This window comes from Polypterus senegalus, chromosome 16 (assembly GCF_016835505.1).
Source record: "Polypterus senegalus isolate Bchr_013 chromosome 16, ASM1683550v1, whole genome shotgun sequence".
NCBI lineage: Eukaryota > Metazoa > Chordata > Cladistia > Polypteriformes > Polypteridae > Polypterus > Polypterus senegalus.
The window spans coordinates 60,221,336-60,243,344 of record NC_053169.1 but is presented as its reverse complement, the minus strand read 5'-3'; positions in this window follow the sequence as shown (position 1 = coordinate 60,243,344).

Below are 22,009 nucleotides of genomic sequence, written 5' to 3'. Positions count from 1 at the left end.
CATTTGTCTGTTTTTTATTTTCATTGCAGTCATCACTTAACTTTTCATGGGACACTTGCTGTGATTTTGTGGTAGTAATTAACTGTTACTTAATGGATTTGATTGGAGGGAGACTTTATGAAAATTTTTGGCAGGAAGTAATTTTTAATATTTGTCACTTTGTCATATGATGTCAATGCAGACAGGTCTCCTTTCACTGAATGATATTCTTGTAGCTCCGGCACGCAGTTTAAGATTGGCTGGGCCACTATGGCCAAAGAATCTTTGTTGCTAAGAGTAATTCAGTCCTCATGTTGTTCTTGTATTGTGGATTTTGTTGCTTATCTATGTGCCCCCAAACTCTCCCTTATCTAAGCCAAAAAAGTTTACCACCTTTTAGTATTCAGCTCTGTTCGGTTTAGTAAATTTCTTAAACACTATAGTTCTACTCACTGAATAAAGGCTCACAGCATTTACACATACTTCCAAATATAAAATAGTAACAGAAATGTACACAAAAATATAACATTTACATTCAATTTAAATCAGCAGTACTGATAAACAGTAACAGAGAAATCTTTGGACTTTGCCTAAAAGACGAAGGAAATCATTGCAACAGTATGACTTGGAGGGCAACCAAAGTACTCAGAGAAAACCTTTATAGACAGTTTAATTGTGCAAAATCCAAACTGACAATGACCTGGCCAGAATTTGACCCTACTCCATAGAAGCTGTGTCACTGTGCCCCCCTCCATACATCTGGTATATGAATGGTGGGTAGCATATGAGCTAATTTTTATATACAGTAAAATAGAACTTGGTAATGTAAATGCTGCATATAATATGCAAATGTGTTTTGTTTGTACTGTATAAGTTAATATGGGTAATGACCTCAGTCCCACGACATGGTGGAAACTCTAGACAGTCAGTGTCTACGCAGATGTATACTTTATTAACTTTGTGAACTCACTTTAAATATAATATCATGTACAATTATACTGCAAATGGATGTTAAAGTGTGCCTATTTAGATTCTTATTCTTATAATATAATTTAGTATATCTACAGTATGTTATGTAAGCTCACAGTGATATATTTTTGTTACTTTTTCTTTACTTTTCTTACATAATGTAATTTGTTTTTCTTTTCTTGTAACTATTTCCTTGACATCTTGTAAAGCACTTTGTGCTACATTCGGTGCATGAAAATGTGCTTTAAAAAATAAATATTATTATTGTTGTTGTTGCTATTTATTTAACACTGTCTAGTCTTGATATTGTGCCATATGAAATAAGCTGGTCAATAAGTTATTTAAAATGTTTCTTTTCAACTCACACACACAAACTCACATACAGCAGGCAGAACAAAAGCATATATGCTATGGTTGGGCTAATAATTAGAAAAACAAAAAATATTTTAATATAAAATGTCAACTTTAGCCTGTTTAAATGAACTGCTCATATGTATAATATATTTTTAAATATTTGTTCATGTTGATCAACCACTAAATCATCAATTACTATTTAATTAAATTTTAGAAAAGCCCCATTTTTCCAGTTTTAAAGAATCGTAAGCAGTTCAAATCCAGTGAACAGACTGAAATGGTATGAAGGTAAGCACTCTCAGAGGTTGAAAAAGAAAGTTTAGGTTACCAAAAACATTTTCAGCTATGACCAGAAAACTTAGAAGCTGCAGCTTTGACTGGTCACGCAGCAGAAAGTAGGCCATTATTAATATGGTCAGAAGTTTTAGAGCATCCCTGTTTTTCCAGTTTTTATTAAAGTTTATTCAGTTTAATGTCTCAATGTACTTTAAAATTAAAACATTGGAACAGTTGCTTATTTTGATTGTTGTTAAGTTGTGCTTGAAGTTGTTGAACTGTGAGGCCCATATTAGACAATTTGTTGACTTTCAGAAACTTGTCTTCTGATTCTGTTGTGGATTTGGGTCTGCCAGACATTTTCCTGTCAGAGTTTTCAAGTTCCTTTTGATGGCGTAAGAAAACATCAACATGATTAAGACTTACAATGGACGATCTGTCTTCATTTCTTAATATTTTCTCACAATTAAATATACAGTGCAGTATTTTCCAAATCATTCTATGGAAAGTGTAGCAACACATTTTGTTTCAGAACTATTTTTATACAGAAAGAGGATTAAGTAACCAACAAATAAGGACAACTGTAGAAATTGTTTGTATCAAGTCTTAATTAACTTCCATCCATGCAGATGGTGCAGTGGTAGCCCTGTGAGGTATGCAAGAGAGACCCTGCCCCTTTCAGTCCTGGCTTTATAAAAATTGATAGAACAGAACAGAAAGAGTTCTAATTTCTTGGACTGAATTAAAGCTGAATTAAAGAGACTGCCTTAAGAAGTGTTAAGTGGAAGCCAGAGAATACATTTTGTGTTATTATTGTTTATTTGAGTTCACAAATTAAATGGGGTTGCCATTATATAAACAATTAATAAATTGGAAAGATACAGTGAAGTCACAGGAACTATTCTAGCCCCAACAGTCATGGGTCCCAAAATAAATGCTGCTGTCATAGTGCTTATATGTGCATGACACTAAGAGGGGTTGGACTCCCAGAGGCCCCAGAGGTGAGGTCACAGGTTATCACAGGAATCCTCCTACACTCTCGAGCAGAAAAGGAAGAGTGGTTAGTACATTTGTATTTCCCTAATTTACCCTCATTGTGTTGGATTGCACTGAGTCCTTACCCTCATCGCGTGTGCATGACTATTGTCATGCGCATGCACATAGGGAACAGCTGAAAGGCTTTAGTGACTACAATTCCACCACCGCTCCAAGGGTTGGTGCTGTGTCCTAATGCCAACCTAATTGCAGCACAATGCTTTTTTTATCTTTTATCCTGTGTGTATAATAACTTTTTTTCTCTATTTTTGTGTGAGCTGTTTTGCTTTGAAATTTCACTAAACATTTTTTAAAATACACTTTATTGGACTGAGAAATTTCTTTTGTTACACATTTGTCTCATGCTGGACCCTACCTTGCCAATACAGTAGAAGCTCAATTTTGGGAAACTGGAAAAGATGCAGCTACATATCCATTCAAATGAGGTTAAAGTTAACTGACAGGAAACTTTTCTTTAAAACTCAATCCCTGGTGCATTCCTTTAAAATTGACATCTCCTCTGCTTATCTTGCATGGGGCCTTGCAGCAGAGGAGATGCCCAACCAACAGGCACAACCAGCCTTCTTTTCTAGGCCAGGGACCTTGCTGTCCATGGCTCCCAGCAGGGCTCCCAAATCAAGCTGAGCTTCGCTCTGTCCATCTATCTGGATTTACATGGGAGTGAGCTCTAAGTAACTCCAGTTACTCCAAGCCACTCAGCTGGAGTGGCCCTCTTCAGCCCCTGAGCACCAGTCTCATTCTGTCCTAAGAGGCTCTCCTCTGGGTTGTCTGCCTCCTCTCTCCTATGTAACTGGGTGCAGGTATGACAAGCCACTACCTCTGGGGCACAACTGATGTCCCTGACCAATCCACCTGCCTCTGCACATGTTTGCAGCTTGATCGGCTAAGTACTCTAATTAGCCACAGAGTGATGCACACTCAAACCCAATTGCAGTCCTGCACATGATTATTTATTTTAAATATTCCTGTCACCACAAGCCTCTAATCACAATCGACACAAGTCTCCTATGGGGTGTGTCAGCACTCTTTAAACTATCTGTCGAAACATTGGGAGAACTGAAGGAGGAGCATGCACCCCTTCCCTGCTGTTGTGCGTGTGGGGAGGTGAGCCATTATACTGTGACTTGTCCCCAGTTTGATAAACCAATAGATTGAAGCTGGGTGCAAGGTGATAGGTATTGTTTTACTGTTTCACATACACTGCGGTGGTAGTTATCAATAGGCGCAGGGTCACAGCTCTTATAGACTCTGGCAGCAACATTTCCATTTTTGCATGCTATTATTACATGCTACTGTGACAAAGGGAATCCAGATTGACCAGTCTAACTTGTATCCATGGGGAAACTCTGTGGTACAGGTCTGCCTCATGTATAATCACCTACCAAGGGGCAACTATCTTATGCAGCCCACCTTATCCTGTGATACTGGGGTGGGACTGGTCACAAAGTAAATGTGGAGAAGCATGAACCACACCATCTAAAACACTGGGCCTAATAATAGATGGTGAGAACCATCTCAAGCTGTCTTCATTTCACTCTGTCAGCTACCCAGTATGATGTTGGCGTTGTAATGCCAGCTCGCACAGACATCTCTACAGAGGTGGATGTCGAGTCATCATGGGTAGTTGCTCTGCCCACTGAGGTCACTCCAGACCTAATCTCAGACTTACATTTTCAATTTTGGTAAACACCAGCATCTTTCAAATGATGTGCATATCCATTCTGCCTTTCCTAATATTTCCTGACAGCCTTCCAAGACAGCTCAATTGAAGGCTTAAATGATCCTGATATGTGTATGTGCTTGCTATGATGCTTCTCACATTGCATCCATAGCTTTATCTTCCAAAACTCCCACTGGTTTAGCTGGAAGAAAAAATAGATGGACTGTGTTTTGGACTTCAAACTCTGTGGCTCTGGATTCAGATTCAGCTACTGACACCGTGTGACCATGTGTAAGTCACTTCACTTACCTGTACTCCAATTAGAAAAACAAAATTAATGTAACCAATTGTATCTCAAATGTTGTAAGTCTCTGGATAAACATATCAGTCAAATAAGTAAATGTAAATTGCATAGGAATGGTGGATTTAACAATGGATGAAATCTAGTCCATAACAGGGAATGCTTGCTCAAGTATCTAACCAAAAAATGAAAAGCTGCTTTCAAATCACCAGGGGCCTCATGTATAACACCGAGTGTAGAACTCGCACTATAACATGGCTTAAGCACAAAAGCCGAAATGTGCTTACGCACAGAAAAATCCAGATGAAGGAATCTGTGCGTATTCCGACTTCCACGTTCTTCTGCTACATAAATCCCGATCAGTGTGAAAAGTAACGCTCATTCACGCGCTTTATGTAACGCCCCAACTCCTTCCAGAATTACACCTCTTCGAATATGCAAATGAATATAAATCACCCTTAAAGTCAGCCTTCTGTGAAAAGACAATGGGAAAAGCACGGGGGAAAATATAAGAATTTCAGCAAATACCAAGTGGAGGCAATGGAAAAACATACTATTTGTTCAAATAAACCGTGGTATAATCAACAAAAGGAAGTTGATCGAGTGACATAGCGTGTTGGAGAAACTTGAAAGCTCACGTTCACAAAATCGCACAGTGCCGGAAATAAAAAAGAAGTCACATATCAAAGTCGCCGTGAAAAGGCGAGTTCTAGCCCACTGTCTGAGTGTCATATGAAAGCTTATTAGGGTACATAGAACAAAAGGCACACAGTGGAGAAAAAGCATGAAATGTCAACTTCAGTCTCGACATTTCCACTTTAATCACGTAGTTTATTTTGTCATTAAAGTAGAACATCATAAACTTCATCTTAAAATCGTTTAATTAACCAGTTACTCAAATCACATCGTAATTAAAGTAGCACGTTAAATGCTTTGTTTTGTATTTGATCTTCTATGTGCTCTATGTGTGTGAATCACTACTTGCTTCTTAAACCGGCTCTCTTCCTCCAACTGGACACAGAATCCATTACATTCGTGATATTACAGCTCTCTGAATAACTAAAATACTGAGATGTATACGTGATATCATTTTTATGATGATTGGAGTTAAAGCATGTTATTAAACATGGGTTTCACTTCGATGAAATAATTTATTGCAGCAGTACTCAGGGGCGGCTCTAGGCTTGTTGTGGCACTGGACAGAGGAAGAATCGGTGGCTCCTTCACCCGCCAATGTCAGTAAGGTAGCTTATGCACGGTGCATGGCCACGTCCGTTGCAGACACTGCATAGCCGCCTCGTGCTCAAGACACAAGCATTTAACTTTTGCCGAAATTTGTCGCTGCGTTTTTAGCTGTGTTGTTATTTTCTCTTTCTGTTTTATATTCAATATATATTGGCGAAGCCACCACTGCAGTCCTTGCTTTTCTTTCCCTAAGTAACCGATCGCCACACAATCATCTCTGTAATAGAAGTTAAGCCATCTGTAAACTTAGCGCCGATTCTTCAAAACATTTAAGGAACATTGAAATATCTTCGTAGTACATGTTTAATTATTCTATCCTTAACGACACTCCCAGTGAAGAATATAGATTATTTAAACGAAGTTAAAGTTTTATCTGTATAATTTAATAAACATATTTTGCTGCATTTCATCTTAAAAATGATATCATCATCATATGTAAATACGCGCTTAATAAAGTGGTGCAGGCTGTGCGATATTATAACTGTAGTGCAAGTTTACAGTGGGGTGATTGTACTTATAAGTACTAACAGTTCTACAAGGAGCAATTGATTGAGTGCGTTTAAAGTTATTGGGATGAAACTGTTTCTGAACCACAAGGTCCGTACCGGAAAGTCTTTAAAACGTTTTGCAGTGGCTGAGACAGCGTGTCCTCTAAGCTGTATACCGATAATTCTCCTTCCGATCAGCTGCTGCTGTGATTCACATTAAGATGCAGTGATAAAGATACTCTGAGTGGTGCAGTGAGAGTAATATGGAAAAAGATGATCCGCTGTGGCAACTCCTAATGGGAGGAGCTGAAAGAAGAAGAAGGAGAAGTGAGAGTAACAACGCTAAAGCAGTTATGGTATTTGGAATACTATAGCTGTTCCTTGGATCATTATATTGTTACAAGTTAACTACAATCAGATTCGTTACACTAATAAACAATATGCGGTTAGTTTCAGTGTGTTTATAAAGCCGTGTCAGGAAAATAAGATGTAACCACACAGGAACAGTAGCTGGGTGCCGCCAGTCTGCAAAACCGAGCGGAGAACTTGCGTACGACAAGGTATGAGGTACCGTGGAAAAGTGCGTGGCTTTACGGCAAGTGTAGGTTTTATACATCGCGATTTGAACGTGGAAAAGTTCTTACGCAACATTTCTGTGCTTACGCACCGTATATACATGAGGCCCCAGCTCATTTATTCTACAGTTCTATAGAATCTAGAATGAAACTAGAGTAATTACAAAAAACACAGGGAAAATGTGTATCCACAATGACAATGACTTAGCCTGGCTTTGAACTCCACTACAGAAACACTTTAAATTAATGACTTTCCAGACAAAATTAAACACAAACTCATAGAATTCTTTTACTCTAGGATGAATTTTACTAGAAAAAAATCATCAGTATAGATAAAAATATGTTAATTTTGTACTAAAATCAAAAAAGCCTAAGAATAATTAAACTGCAACTCCTCCATGACAAAGGCGATATTGAAAATGGAGGTTTCTTATGTTTCAGTGTGCTTTAATAAACAATAACCTGCTGTATAACCTGCGCAGACCTGTGTGGGATTTAAATTCTTTACTAAGAAAATGAAAAAAACATTTTTTAAAAATACTTCTATAGAAAACAGATTTGTGAATTATACTTTAAGGAATTTACTTTCATTATGCATTTTTATGGCATGGTTATTGTCATGCTACAAATCCTACAAGATTATTTGTCCCCTCAATAAACAGACATGTTACAATTAAGATGACCTTATGATAACTCAGACAACCTACACTCTTAGAAGACAGGTGTGCTGTTTTTTAATGCGCATTTAAAAATAATGAACTACAATATTTGTTAGGTTTATAATAAAATAAAGATTATGTACTTAGAAGACGAAAGCTTAAGAACAGGGTACTTTATCCTTTAAAATTTGTAATAAAAAAGGCATTTCACCAACTGTGTCAAAAGAAAGTTTAATGTACATAAAATATTTGGTATTATAAACTTCAAAGATTCATATATTGACAATATATCTGTATGTTTTGAACAGCTGTCCTTTAAAACAAAATGTTTCATCCAAAGCATTTCTTCAATTACATGCAAATTGCAGACTTTGCCAAAAGAAACAGCTAATTTTCCTTAACTTCTCACTGTTTCTACTCTTCAAAGTATACTTTAAGCAGTATTGATATATTGTAGGTAGTATTCTATGAAATCTATGCTTTAAAAAATAACAAATCTCTAAATAATCTGCAACAGACATGGAAAAAGGACATTTCACCCAAATTCATAACCCTTTATCAATCCTAATTTCAGAAAATGATTGGACATCAGATCTACATGCTCTTTTCAATTTGAGCAACACATGGTTAAGCTAACTCAAGACAAAAACATCAAACACATCTCTTTTTACTCAAACTACCCAAAATACATTGAGGTCAAGACCACACCTTCTTCACTGGTTGTATGTTTTGTAATGTTCTCTTCCCAGGTATTATTGGAATCGAATCTCTATTTACTTATTAGGCAGTTTATTCCCATAATCCTGTAAAAGCTTAGTTCAGAGTAACACTCAATGGGTATTACTTGTTAGTAAGTGGTCTATTATGTGTAAAAGATGCTATATAGTGCCCGACCCAGCACAGACTACGCAGAGGCATGTGTAAAACAAACAGGCTTTTTATTTTTTCTTCGGCTGTGGGCGCACATCTTCCCCGTGTCCCACAGGCCCAACACAGTCCCAAAGCACTTTCTACAGAGCTCCAACAACCCTTCCTGGCACCACCACTCCTCCCAGGCAACCTTGTCCTCTTCCTCCCGATTCTGGCCACGAATAAAGGGAGGCTGGCCCGTTTTATAGCCCACCCAGAAGTGTTCCAGGTGCTTGACCAGCTGGTCCTGATTGCACCTCCGGGTGGGGCTGATAACTCGTCCATCCGGGTTGTTGGCTCTCAGCAGCACCCCCTAGCGGCCACCCCATCTTCCAACCAGGCTGTGGAGGACTCCATGTCCCATGGAGCCACGTGGGAGACTGGGAAATGAACAACGGCCAGGGAGGCTGCCCCCAAGCGTCCCGGGGGAGGTATTGAGCTGTCCATGGTGGCTTCCCCGGAACATATGCAGCAGGGGCGTCCCGACCGGGCATGGGACCCGGCTGTCCGTCACATGTGATAGTGCATTGCTACCATGCTTCTCATCTTGCCCCTCCCAACCTACCTACCAGAAAAATGGTTGAGAAAAAGGTGCTTTATTTTACTTAAAATCTGAAAAATTACAAATAAAAACATCACTATAAAAGAAGCAGTTCTATAGAATTTGGTAGGCATTTATCAATATTATTTTTTCTTTCTTTTCTAGGTGGGTAGGATAAGGTATTGGTATCTGATTTGATTTTCTTTCTGGTATGTATCTCATCATTAATACAGAAATATCTAAAAATCATTAAAATTATTAAGACATAAGAACTTTGGCTTAGGTTTGGGACAAAAGTATGAAAAATAATTCTGTGAAGGTAACAAAAGGTTTGTTCAGATACAAGGTATAGGAGGCTCATCAAGCAGAAATAATGCAGAGGTTTGACTTTAGGAGAAAAACCTGGCAAGAGGTGACCATGGAGATGACGAAACAGGAAATAAAGGTGAACAGAAATGTATTCTGGATTGAGTTGTCATGAGAAATACATTTTGTAATGGAAATTACAGTACTCTGCTTCTGTGTGTGTCACTTTCCCTTTTTTTTTTTTTTGCCCTATATTTTCTTCACAGATTTCATACACAAATCATGATTAGAATTCTACTGTATGCTGTTCTGTTATCTTAACTTCTGTATAAGCCCAACAACATTCCACAATGTTTCCAGTGATTTTCATTTACATACACAGTGACTCAGCCCAAACAGTCTGGCTGATTTTGTCTTAAACCATAGCAGTGGGTTCTGGGTATGAGAGAGCTACAGTCAGTGAGCACTCAGCCTGAAATATAATGCATATGATATAGCTATGAGGAATAAGGAAAGGCACATCATGTTTTATGTACCACGACTGAATGGAAAAAAAGTCTAAGATTGTGGCTAAACGTGTTGTCCCTAGAAAGCATTACTACAGCATGTTATGTGTAATTTTTAATACCCTCAAACGACAAGGTATATAATCTGACATCCTTAGACAAAGAGATCAGCAACTGCAGTTATCAAACTTGACATTCCCTCCGACTAGAAGTCACGTAATGTGCTGGTGGCTTTACGTTTCTGATTAGCTGAAGTCAACTGTGGTCCCAGAACGAAACAACCGTGAAAATCAATTTGAGCAAATAAATTCCTGCAAGCTGTTTACCTGTAATACATAAAAAGAACTTTGATAATGTGTGAAAGTCAAGGTTACACTGTAAACAATCATAAAATGTAAGTATTTTGAATGAAATGTGATACTTATAAAATTCTTATTTATACCAAGAAAACATAATGTAATCTTTTATCCATCTTTCTGGAAGAAACCTATGATAATATAAACACATCTAGTGTTGCATTTAATCCTCTATTGATTGCTGCTAGGATGACTTTGAGTACCTGTGGTGAAATAAGTGGGTTCTTGAATATTCTGTAGCACATTGTACCTCACATTTGGTTCTGGGGAATCCTGTGTAGAATTTTTGTTCCACTTGATTTCTGTTTTTAATTGGACTTCTCCTGTGTTATTTCCTACTTTCTTTTTATTATATTAGTCTAGAATTTCACAACAGATTTTGTTCTCTTCCAGAAGAATTTAAACAAATGTGTGTGTCTTTGACATGTAGGGATAAATACCTTTTTTGATCTTGCTTATTGAGATTTTGCAATTGTATTTATTCTGAGATGTTTAGTTATTTAATTCATATTTTGTTAAAACATACACAGATAGTGAAGTCCCTTAAGTCACTGCTCTTTTTTAGCATGCTTTGTTGCTTGAACCTGTGTCTGCTCCATTCTTTGATAACTGATACTATTTAGATACTATTAAGGTAAGCAACTCTATAAAATATCGAATTAAAAAGAAGGCAAATGGAAAACAACACACTACTAGTTATCTCATCATGGGTTTTCTCTCCTTTTACATTTTGGGAGTTATTTAATTAATTCTGAGGACTATTTAGTTTTTACGATTGTTTTAAAGTGCTTATTATTTATTTTATATTCACCCATGGTGCCATTTTGTTTCCAATGGGAGATATAATTTTCACTGGCTTTGTTAATTTGCTAATGGCAATTTCGTGGTAAGGAAATGAGTGATGTCAGGGGTCACAGGGTATAAATGTCAATTGCTGGGGTCCCTTACTCAAAAGAACAAAACAAAGTTCTGTTGTTTTCTTCATATTGCTAATAGGATTTGAATCTATTTCTGTAAATCTTTCAACTTCAAGTTTGGTTTTCATTTAGGCTTTGATGCTAGGTGTAGCTGCGGGTGCGTAAGGCAGGATGAAGCACAGGTAAAGCCCATGCCGAAAGAAATCTCTTAGTCCAAAAGTTTATTTTAAAAGATTTTGTGAAAATGCAAAGCAAATAATCCACACAAGAATAAAGAATAAAGGTTGTTATACACATAGAAGAAAAAGTGTTTCTTTTATAAACATACCTTTACTTGTCAAACCTCAGTTTTTCTATACTTAGCGATGCTTTATTTTGTATTCAGTAAGTTCTAACGTACGGCACTGCACATTTAATAAAGCACATTAACTTTCATACTATTGAGCATGTAAGGCATGGTTTAAAACCGTGTGCCCTCCATGCCTTACACACGGCAAGCCAAGTCACTAACTAGGACTATTCTATAGACAGAGAGGCAAAAAGTAGTTTGAATATACCAAGTCAGTTTGTCTTGTGGGAGTTATAAGAACCTCTCACAAACTATACACTAATATTTTGCGAGCATTTAATACAGCTTAAATAGATAGCACACTAGGTACTTTTTAATCTCCCATGTTTAGATTTTCAGCTTTGTTATTTTGTCTTCAGTTCATGTACCAGTCCTTTCATTCACTTGTAGCAAAACAAATGTGACACTAGAGGCAAAATCATATACCATAATAGCAAAACCAGCAAAACAGTAATATACATAAACAATACTAAAAAAAAGTCCAAAAACATCAAGAGCATAACAAGAGCTAATCATACTTTATAAACTGTTTTTGTTTTAATTTTTTCTCATTTGTTTGGTTTGATGGTTTGATTTTATGGTTAAAAACTTTAGAGATTGACATTTGACTATGATTTGGGATAGTTTTTCTAAGTTGGAGAATTAAAGGGTCTTTGGTTACTGAATCCTAGCAAGTTTAACAACAATAACAACAAAACATTTATTAATATAGCACATTTTCATACAAATAATGCAGCTCAAAGTGTTTTACATGATGAAGAATGAGAAAAAAGACAAAATAAATAAGAATTAAAATAAGGGAACACTAATTAACATAGAATAAAAGTAAGGTCTGATGGCCAGGGAGGACAGAAAAACCAAAAAAACTCCAGACGGCTGGAGAAAAAAATAAAATCTGCAGGGGTTCCAGGCCATGAGACCGCCCAGATTCCTCTAGGTATTCTACCTAATTTAAATGATCACTTCTCATTGTATTCAGGGTTCTCATGGAAGAACATGATGATGACGGTCATGTGGACTTCTGGCCTTTAATCCATCAGTGTAGGGACATCACGGTGCTTTAATCAGGTGGTGGTGGCGCAGGTCACTACCCCAGAAAAATGGAAAAAGAACAGAAAAGAAAGTAGGGGTTAGTACAGATTTTGAATATGAATACCATGAATAATAAGATAACTAATTGAATATACAGTGCATCAGGATTAAACTAAGATGAAGCTATGAGAAAGCCATGTTAAAATAATGTGTTTTCAGCAGTGTTTTAAAGTGATCCACTGTACTAGCCTGGCGAATTCCTATTGGCAAGCTATTCCAATTTTAGGTGCAAAACAGCAGAAAGCCGTCTCACCACTTCTTTTAAGTTTAGCTCTTGGAATTCTAAGCAGACACTCATTTGGAGATCTAAGGTTACGATTTGGAGTGTAAGGTGTAAGAAATTCTGAAATATAAGATGTAGCGAGATTATTTAAGGCTTTGTAAACTATAAACTGGATTTTAAAGTCAATTCTAAATGACACAGGTAACCAATGTAGTGACATCAAAATTGGTGAGATGTGCTCGGATTTTCTTTTCCTACTTAAGATTCTAACAGCTGCATTCTGCACTAGTTGCAATCGATTTATGTCTTTTTTGGGTAGTCCTGAGAGGAGAGCATTACAGTAATCTAGTTGACAGAAAACAAAAGCGTGGATTAATTTCTCAGCATCTTTCAATGATATAAGAGGTCTAACTTTTGCTGTATTTCTTAATTGGAAAAATGCTGTCCTAGTAATCTGATTAATATGTGATTTAAAATTCTGGTCAGTGTCAATAGTTACTCCTAAATTCTTTACCTCCATCTTGACTTTTAACCCTAATGCATCTAGTTTATTTCTAATAACCTCATTATATCCTTTATTGCCAACCACTAAAGTTTCTGTTTTCTCTTTATTTAGTGTGAGAAAATTAGTACTCATCCATTCACAAACACAAGTAAGAATTGTGTCTGAGTGAATCAAGAAAGTCAGGGTCGTCAGGCGCTATTGATAAGTACAGTTGTGTGTCATCAGCATAGCTATGGTAGCTCACGTTATGTCCCGAGACAATCTGACCTAACGGAGCCATGCAAATCGAAAAGAGCAGCGGACCCAGGATAGAGCCTTGTGGAACACCATATAGAATATCATGGGTCTTTGAAGTATAATTGCCACAACTTACAAAGAATTTTCTACCTGCCAGGTAAAATTCAAACCAATTTAAGACACTGCCAGAGAGGCCCACCCATTGACTAAAGCAATTTCTATGAATATTGTGATCAATGGTATCGAATGTGGCACTCTGATCTAAGAGGATGAGAACAGATAAATGGCCTCTGTCTGCATTTACCCGCAAGTCATTTACTACTTTAACAAGTGCAGTTTCTGTGCTGTGATTTGTTCTGAAACCCATCAAGAATAGCAGGTTTATTGAGGTGGTCATTAAGCTGCATAATGATTGCCTTCTCTAGAATTTTACTTAAGAAAGGCAGGTTAGAAATAGGTCTAACATTTTCAAAAGGAGAGGAGTCAAGATTATTTTTCTTGAGCAGGGGTTCAACTACAGCATTCTTAAGACAGTCTGGAAAGACCCCCGTATCTAATGACAAGTTTACTATGTCAAGAATGCTATCAATTAGTACGCCTGATACTTCTTTGAAAAAACTTGTTGGTATTGGGTTAAGGATACAGGTGGAGGGTCTCAGTTGAATCTATTTTATATAAATCAGGTAAATCTGTCCTGGTGAATGAATTTCATTTGTTCAAAATGGAGTACCGGGGTTTAGGTGGTTCACTATTGGGGAGATGTACTATATTATTTCTAATATCATTAATTTTTAATTAAAAAAATACAGCAAAAGCCTCACAAGTTTCACTGGAAGTTTTTTGGAGGCATTCCATTGAGTGACCTGGATTGAGCAGACAAAAAATCGTAGAGAATAAGACTCTGGGATTACTAGTATTGTTATTTATAATTCTAGAGAAATAACAGCGCCTCTCAAGACGGACTATGTTGTTGTATTCTGTTATTTTAACCTTCAATATTTCATAATGGACAGTCAGTTTAGTTTTTCTCCATTTACGCTCAGCTCTCTGGCATGTTCTTTTAACAGCATTTCTACTCCTGGACCCCTCCATTAAATCATTTGTGCCTTTTGCTTACTTAACCTCCTTGGTGTTAACCTCGAGCATCTCTCAGGGTCAGAATTCAATGTAAAAATGGTTAACCTCAAGTATCTCTCAATGTTTTGCCACTTTATAGAAACTTATCAATATTCATGATTGGGGCTATGCTTTTAATCAATGCACACAATGGTGTATAAATGAAAAGCTGTAAAAACAGTTTTAGAGCAAACTGAAACAGAAAAATTAATTGAATCAAGCAATAGTGATGGTAATGTGGCCATCAGACATTGGAATGGATAGAAAAACTGACGCATACAACACTGTACCACTAAACTGCTGTGATATGCCTGGTGAATTCAGTTGCGCAAAGCTTCATTGTGGTGCAAAGTAGGTGATGACAAAAAAAACAAAATGGCAAAATGACTACAATCCAGTGAAAGAACAAGAAAAACATTAGCCTCCTATGCACTGTTTACAATGCAGCAACTGTCAATGTTTGTGTCGGTGTAAGTCATTAAGTCTTGTGCTGTGGTAGCCAACAATAACACAATGGGTACACTGATTGTGTGGTTCAGACTCTGACATGTACCCTTTAATGTGCAAGCATATTATAACATATATATCAAAAGTCAATAAGATTAAAATGAACTGTATTTTGCTAATAATAAAAATATTCCTGACTTAAACACTTACTCTACATTCTACCCCCTCAACCAGGTTTATGGGGATAACCTTCCGAGTCCGGGCCACCCTTTACCCAGTAACAGTGTTCAGCTTCTCTTTTAGTATCCCCAGGCACATGCAGGCAATACCTTTAAATGTCTCCCTCTGCTGATAGTGCACTGCCCTGGCACATTTTTATCTTTGACTCACACGTAAAAATGGTTTGTCTCTTCCAAGGTCCGAAGTGATCAGTGAAAGGGGAAGGAATTTGGGAGCTACATCACTGACTGATGGTGTTTCTGTCTGTAATATAAATACCTGGACAGGGTGTCAGTCCATCGCAAGGAAGTGTTTAGTTCAGGTACTTAAATAACTAATAATAATATTCACATTACAACAATTCTTGGGTAATGCAGTCCCTGTGTGAATAACATTTAATGTTTAACTTGTAGTATTTGCATTCACTTTATTCAAAAGCAATAACACTTCAAATGTTGTGAAAAAACATAAAAAGAGTCACAAGGAAGTGGTTTAAAGATTCTACTCATTTTCTGATGAGCTAGAAAAAATGTAAGGAGCACTGAAAAAAGAATGTATTCCCTGAACAAACCCAAGGCGAAGTTTTTGGGGCCCTGCTTTTTCTACACAGTGCTATGCCATTAGGTATAGACTCTAATTGTTAACCTTAACTTCCTTCATTTAGATATTTTTTTGCTTCTTTGTAGATGGCCAACATAATGTGACACTTCTCAGGGTGACAATGAAGCAGGGTGGCCAAGTTTTCTGTAATGTGAAAGTAAGAAAGAGAGTATGTGCCATTTTAATTGTAAATGGCTAGAATTTTGAGTGCCCTTTCAATTTTAAATGGTATGTTGGCATTTAACTTTACAGATGTCAGCAGAACTTACTCAAGAAGTTATGACACATTAATGTAGGTTTGTTTGCTCATAGTGACAGCCAATTTGCAAATTAGTGCATTGCATGTAGGGAAAATAAAACAAAACCCACTAAATAATGCTTGCCAACAGTGGTGCTTCTGCTCTTTAAATCTGAAATCTCTGTATTATGTTAATTTTAAGAGTACTCTTCATATAATTCTATTAAATACTGAGTGCCCCCACATCTTGTAGAGCATAAATGTAATTTCTGTTCATAAAATATCTGCAAGAACTGTTGTACTTCTATTGTCAACTGAAACGTGAGAACATTTAATTATTATTGGTCTAATCTGCATACAGGAAAATGAATTGAACTTGGAAACTCTTATACAGCAAATCGACAATTTGTAAAGGTTATCTTACATTATGTTTAGGTTAACTGGATTTTTGTCAGTTGTTTTTTCCCCCTTATTCTAATGGCACAGTATGTCAAGAGGCAACTTTAAACAACGAAATATAAAATATTTAAACTGATTAATGTTGCTTGCATTAGCTAGAGATGCTCTTACACTGTAAGGAAAAGGACCACACTAAAATAATTCTGTGTTTGCATTTAATACAACCACCAAAGCATAAAGAACATTCTCAATATTTTGGAATTATAATTATAAATAAACAAAAGAAATGTTCTGGCTTTCAGAGACTGTGGCAAAGCTAGAAAAATTACACTATGTAAACTTAACAAAGCAGCATTTCTAAAGTGAAAATACAAATATTCGAGTGTTATTTACTTTCAATATTGTTGGTCATTAATAAGAAGAAAATAGAACGTGAACAACTGCTCCTCTGTGAGATCCTCTGCCTTATTTTCTATGTCAATGTGGCTCCCTTTGTTGTTTTTCAGTCTCTGTCAACACAGAGAAAATAGGTATGACCTGGACAGGTATGAAGCCTGCTGTAAATCCTTAAATAATTTATAGAATATAGAAACACTGTTGAGAGACTCTTAAAAAGAAAACTTTAGTAACTGAAAAAATATACCTATTAATTTCAAATCATAACCTTACAGTTTTTTAAATTCAACTTTAAAAGTTAGCTAGTTACTCTCTGTCCAGCTATTTATTCACTCACAGCCAGCTACTTACAGTGGTGTGAAAAACTATTTGCCCCCTTCCTGATTTCTTATTCTTTTGCATGTTTGTCACACAAAATGTTTCTGATCATCAAACACACTTAACCATTAGTCAAATATAACACAAGTAAACACAAAATGCAGTTCTTAAATGATGGTTTTTATTATTTAGGAGAAAAAATCCAAACCTACATGGCCCTGTGTGAAAAAGTAATTGCCCCTTGTAAAAAATAACCTAACTGTGGTGTATCACACCTGAGTTCAATTTCCGTAGCCACCCCCAGGCCTGATTACTGCCACACCTGTTTCAATGAAGAAATTACTTAAATAGGAGCTGCCTGACACAGAGAAGTAGACCAAAAGCACCTCAAAAGCTAGACATCATGCCAAGATCCAAAGAAATTCAGGAAAAAATGAGAACAGAAGTAATTTAGACCTATCAGTCTGGTAACGTTTATAAAGCCATTTCTAAAGCTTTGGGACTCCAGCGAACCACAGTTAGAGCCATTATCCACAAATGGCAAAAACATGGAACAGTGGTGAACCTTCCCAGGAGTGGCCGGCCGACCAAAATTACCCAAAGAGCGCAGAGACGACTCATCCGAGAGGTCACAAAAGACCCCAGGACAACATCTAAAGAACTGCAGGCCTCACTTGCCTCAATTAAGGTCAGTGTTCATGACTCCACCATAAGAAAGAGACTGGGCAAAAACGGCCTGTATGGCAGATTTCCAAGACGCAAACCACTGTTAAGCAAAAAGAACATTAGGGTTTGTCTCAATTTTGCTAAGAAACATCTCAATGATTGCCAAGACTTTTGTGAAAATACCTTGTGGACTGATGAGACAAAAGTTGAACTTTTTGGAAGGCAAATGTCCCGTTACATCTGGCGTAAAATGAACACAGCATTTCAGAAAAAGAACATCATACCAACAGTAAAATATGGTGGTGGTAGTGTGATGGTCTGGGGTTGTTTTGCTGCTTCAGGACCTGGAAGGCTTGCTGTGATAGATGGAACCATGAATTCTACTGTCTACCAAAAAATCCTGAAGGAGAATGTCCGGCCATCTGTTCGTCAACTCAAGCTGAAGCGACCTTGGGTGCTGCAACAGGACAATGACCCAAAACACACCAGCAAATCCACCTCTGAATGGCTGAAGAAAAACAAAATGAAGACTTTGGAGTGGCCTAGTCAAAGTCCTGACCAGAATCCAATTGAGATGCTATGACATGACCTTAAAAAGGCGCTTCATGCTAGAAAACCCTCAAATAAAGCTGAATTACAACAATTCTGCAAAGATGAGTGGGCCAAAATTCCTCCAGAGCTGTAAAGACTCATTGCAAGTTATCGCAAACGCTTGATTGCAGTTATTGCTGCTAAGGGTGGCCCAACCAGTTATTAGGTTCAGGGGGCAATTACTTTTTCACACAGGGCCATGTAGGTTTGGATTTTTTTTCTCCCTAAATAATAAAAACCGTCATTTAAAAACTGCATTTTATGTTTACTTGTGTTATATTTGACTAATGGTTAAATGTGTTTGATGATCAGAAACATTTTGTGTGACTAACATGCAAAAGAATAAGAAATCAGGAAGGGGGCGAATAGTTTTTCACACCACTGTATTTGCACAGTTTATGTGAGCCTGCTGCTTATTCTATGGTACAATTTTTAAAAGGTTGTCACCCCGAAGTCTTCACACATTATACACTTTACATCATTATTAGTACAACATAAAAAAAGTATATCTTTTAGGTATGTGCTCAGCATTTCTTGCCTCGCAATTTCTTTCATCCTACACTTATACAATCATTGTAGACACGGAACACACATGAAATGTATGCATTCAAAATAATAATATATTATTTACCCTATACTGTACAACTCTAGTCATCTCACTGCCAGATAAAGAAACCTAAGCTCTGAGAATTTTGTGACTGACCTCAGCTCTGTCAGGGCAGGGGGTTGGGATAGCAGGCTGCTTGTTGCTTGTACTGATCAACACATTTGCAAAGCAAAAGACGCTGATGAGGAGAGGTGCAAAGGAATTTAAAGTGGCCCGGGATTATGAGTTTTTTCATTTTCTTCAGGGATTCTAGTGTTATCCTGTAAGCACATAAAGGTCTCACTTTATAACAAATATTACAATAGGATTCATTTGTTTAATATAAAAGGAAGATCATATTGAAAACATGGAAACATTTGAATTATTTTGCCCCATTTGTACAGAATTAAAATATTATTTTGGTGGAGTATTAATTTTATCTACCTTATGCAGTTTATAGTGATGGCTGAGAAAAAAATGTAATCTCTTGCAGAATGGAAAGAACACATTTATGATATAACTAGCAAAATACCCGCGCTTCGCAGTGGAGAAGTAATGAGTTAAAGAAGTTATGAAAAAGAAAAGGAAACATTTTAAAAATAACGTAACATGATTGTCAATGTAATTGTTCTGTCACTGTTATGAGTGTTGCTGTCATATATATATATATATATATACTGTATATATATATATATATATACTGTATATATATATATATATCTGTACATATATATACACACACACACATAAACATATATATACATATACACATATACATTGTGGCATCCGGCTGGGGTGGAGCCCAGCCGGGACGCCCAGGAGGACCGGAGGAGGGCCTGTACCTCCTCCAGACCGCAAGGGGGCAACCGCCCTGGTTGTATTGGGGGCCAAAACCCTGGGGAAGCCCAACCCTGTAGTGGCCCGTGGCCACCTCCTGGCGACGCCCCAGTGCCTGAAGAAACCTGGAGCCCAGCACTTCCGCCACACCAGGAAGTGATGGGGGAAGAAGACGGGACACCCGAAAGGGCTTCCGGGTGCGCAGCCAGCACTTCCGCCACACTGGGGCGTGTCTGCGGAGGAATGCCAGGAAGCAGCTGGAGCCCATCCGGTTCCTATATAAGGGGCCTCCCTTCATTCAGTAGCGGAAGTCGGGTGGAAGAAGGACGGAGCTGGAGAGAGGACTGGAGGCGGCCAGGAGAAAGGCAGTTAGACTGTGAGGCCTGGACTTTGGGGGATCGGTGCAAGAGGCACTGAGTTGTGCACTGAACTTATTTGTATAACGTGTGTTGGGTGAAATAATGATGTCCGTCTGTCTGTGTCCGGGCCATCTACCACAACATATACATACATATCTACATATTCACGTACATATATATATACATATATACTGTACATATACATATATATACATGTATATATACACATATACACACACACATATATATTTTATATATATACACACACACACATCTACATATATACACATATGTGTGTATGTATATATATATACTGTATACCTATCAACATATATATACTGTATATATATATATATATATATATATATATATATATATATACCTATCTACACATATATATATACTATATATATACTACTCAAAAGAGTTAAAGGAACACTTTTTAATCAGAGTATAGCATAAAGTCAATGAAACTTATGGGATATTAATCTGGTCAGTTAAGTAGCAGAGGGTTGTTAATCAGTTTCAGCTGCTGTGGTGTTAATGAAATTAACAACAGATGCACTAGAGGGGCAACAATGAGATGACCCCCAAAACAGGAATGGTTTAACAGGTGGAGGCCACTGACATTTTTCCCTCCTCATCTTTTCTGACTGTTTCTTTACTAGTTTTGCATTTAGCTACAGTCAGTGTCACTACTGGTAGCATGAGGCGATACCTGGACCCTACAGAGGTTGCACAGGTAGTCCAACTTCTCCAGGATGGCACATCAATACGTGTTATTGCCAGAAGGTTTGCTGTGTCTCCCTGCACAGTCTCAAGGGCATGGAGGAGATTCTAGGAGACAAGCAGTTACTCTAGGAGAGCTGGAGAAGGCCATAGAAGGTCCATAACCCATCAGCAGGACCAGTATCTGCTCCTTTGGGCAAGGAGAAACAGGATGAGCACTGCCAGAGCCCTACAAAATGACCTCCAGCAGGCCACTGGTGTGAATGTCTCTGACCAAACAACCAGAAAGACTTCATGAGGGTGACCCAAGGGCCCCATGTCCTCTAATGGGCCCTGAGCTCACTGCCCAGCAGCATGCAGCTCGATTGGCATTCGCCATAGAATACCAGAATTGGCAGATGCACCACTGGTGCCCTGTGCTTTTTACAGATGAGAGCAGGTTCACCCTGAGCACGTGACAGAAGTGAAAGGGTCTGGAGAAGCCATGGAGAACATTATGCTGCCTGTAACATCATTCAGCATAAGCAGTTTGGTGGTGGGTTAATGATTGTCTGGGGAGGCATATCGATGGAGGGTCACACAGACCGCTACAGGCTTGACAAAGGCACCTTGGCTGCCATTAGGTATCGGGATGAAATCCTTGGACCCATTGTCAGACCCTATGCTGGTACAGTGGCTCCTGGTGCACGACAATTCCTGGCCTCATGTGGTGAGAGTATGCAGGCAGTTCCTGGAGGATGAAGGAATTGATACCATTGACTGGCCACCACACTTTCCTGACCTAAATCCAATAGAACACCTCTGGGACATTATGTTTTGGTCCATCCAATGCCACCAGGTTGCACCTCAGACTGTCCAGGAGCTCAGTGATGCCCTGGTCCAGATCTGGGAGGAGATCCCCCACAACACCATCTGTCATCTCATTAGAAGCATGCACCGATGTTGTCAGGCATGTATACAAGAACACAGGGGCCATACAAAGTGTTGCGAACAATTTTGAGTTGC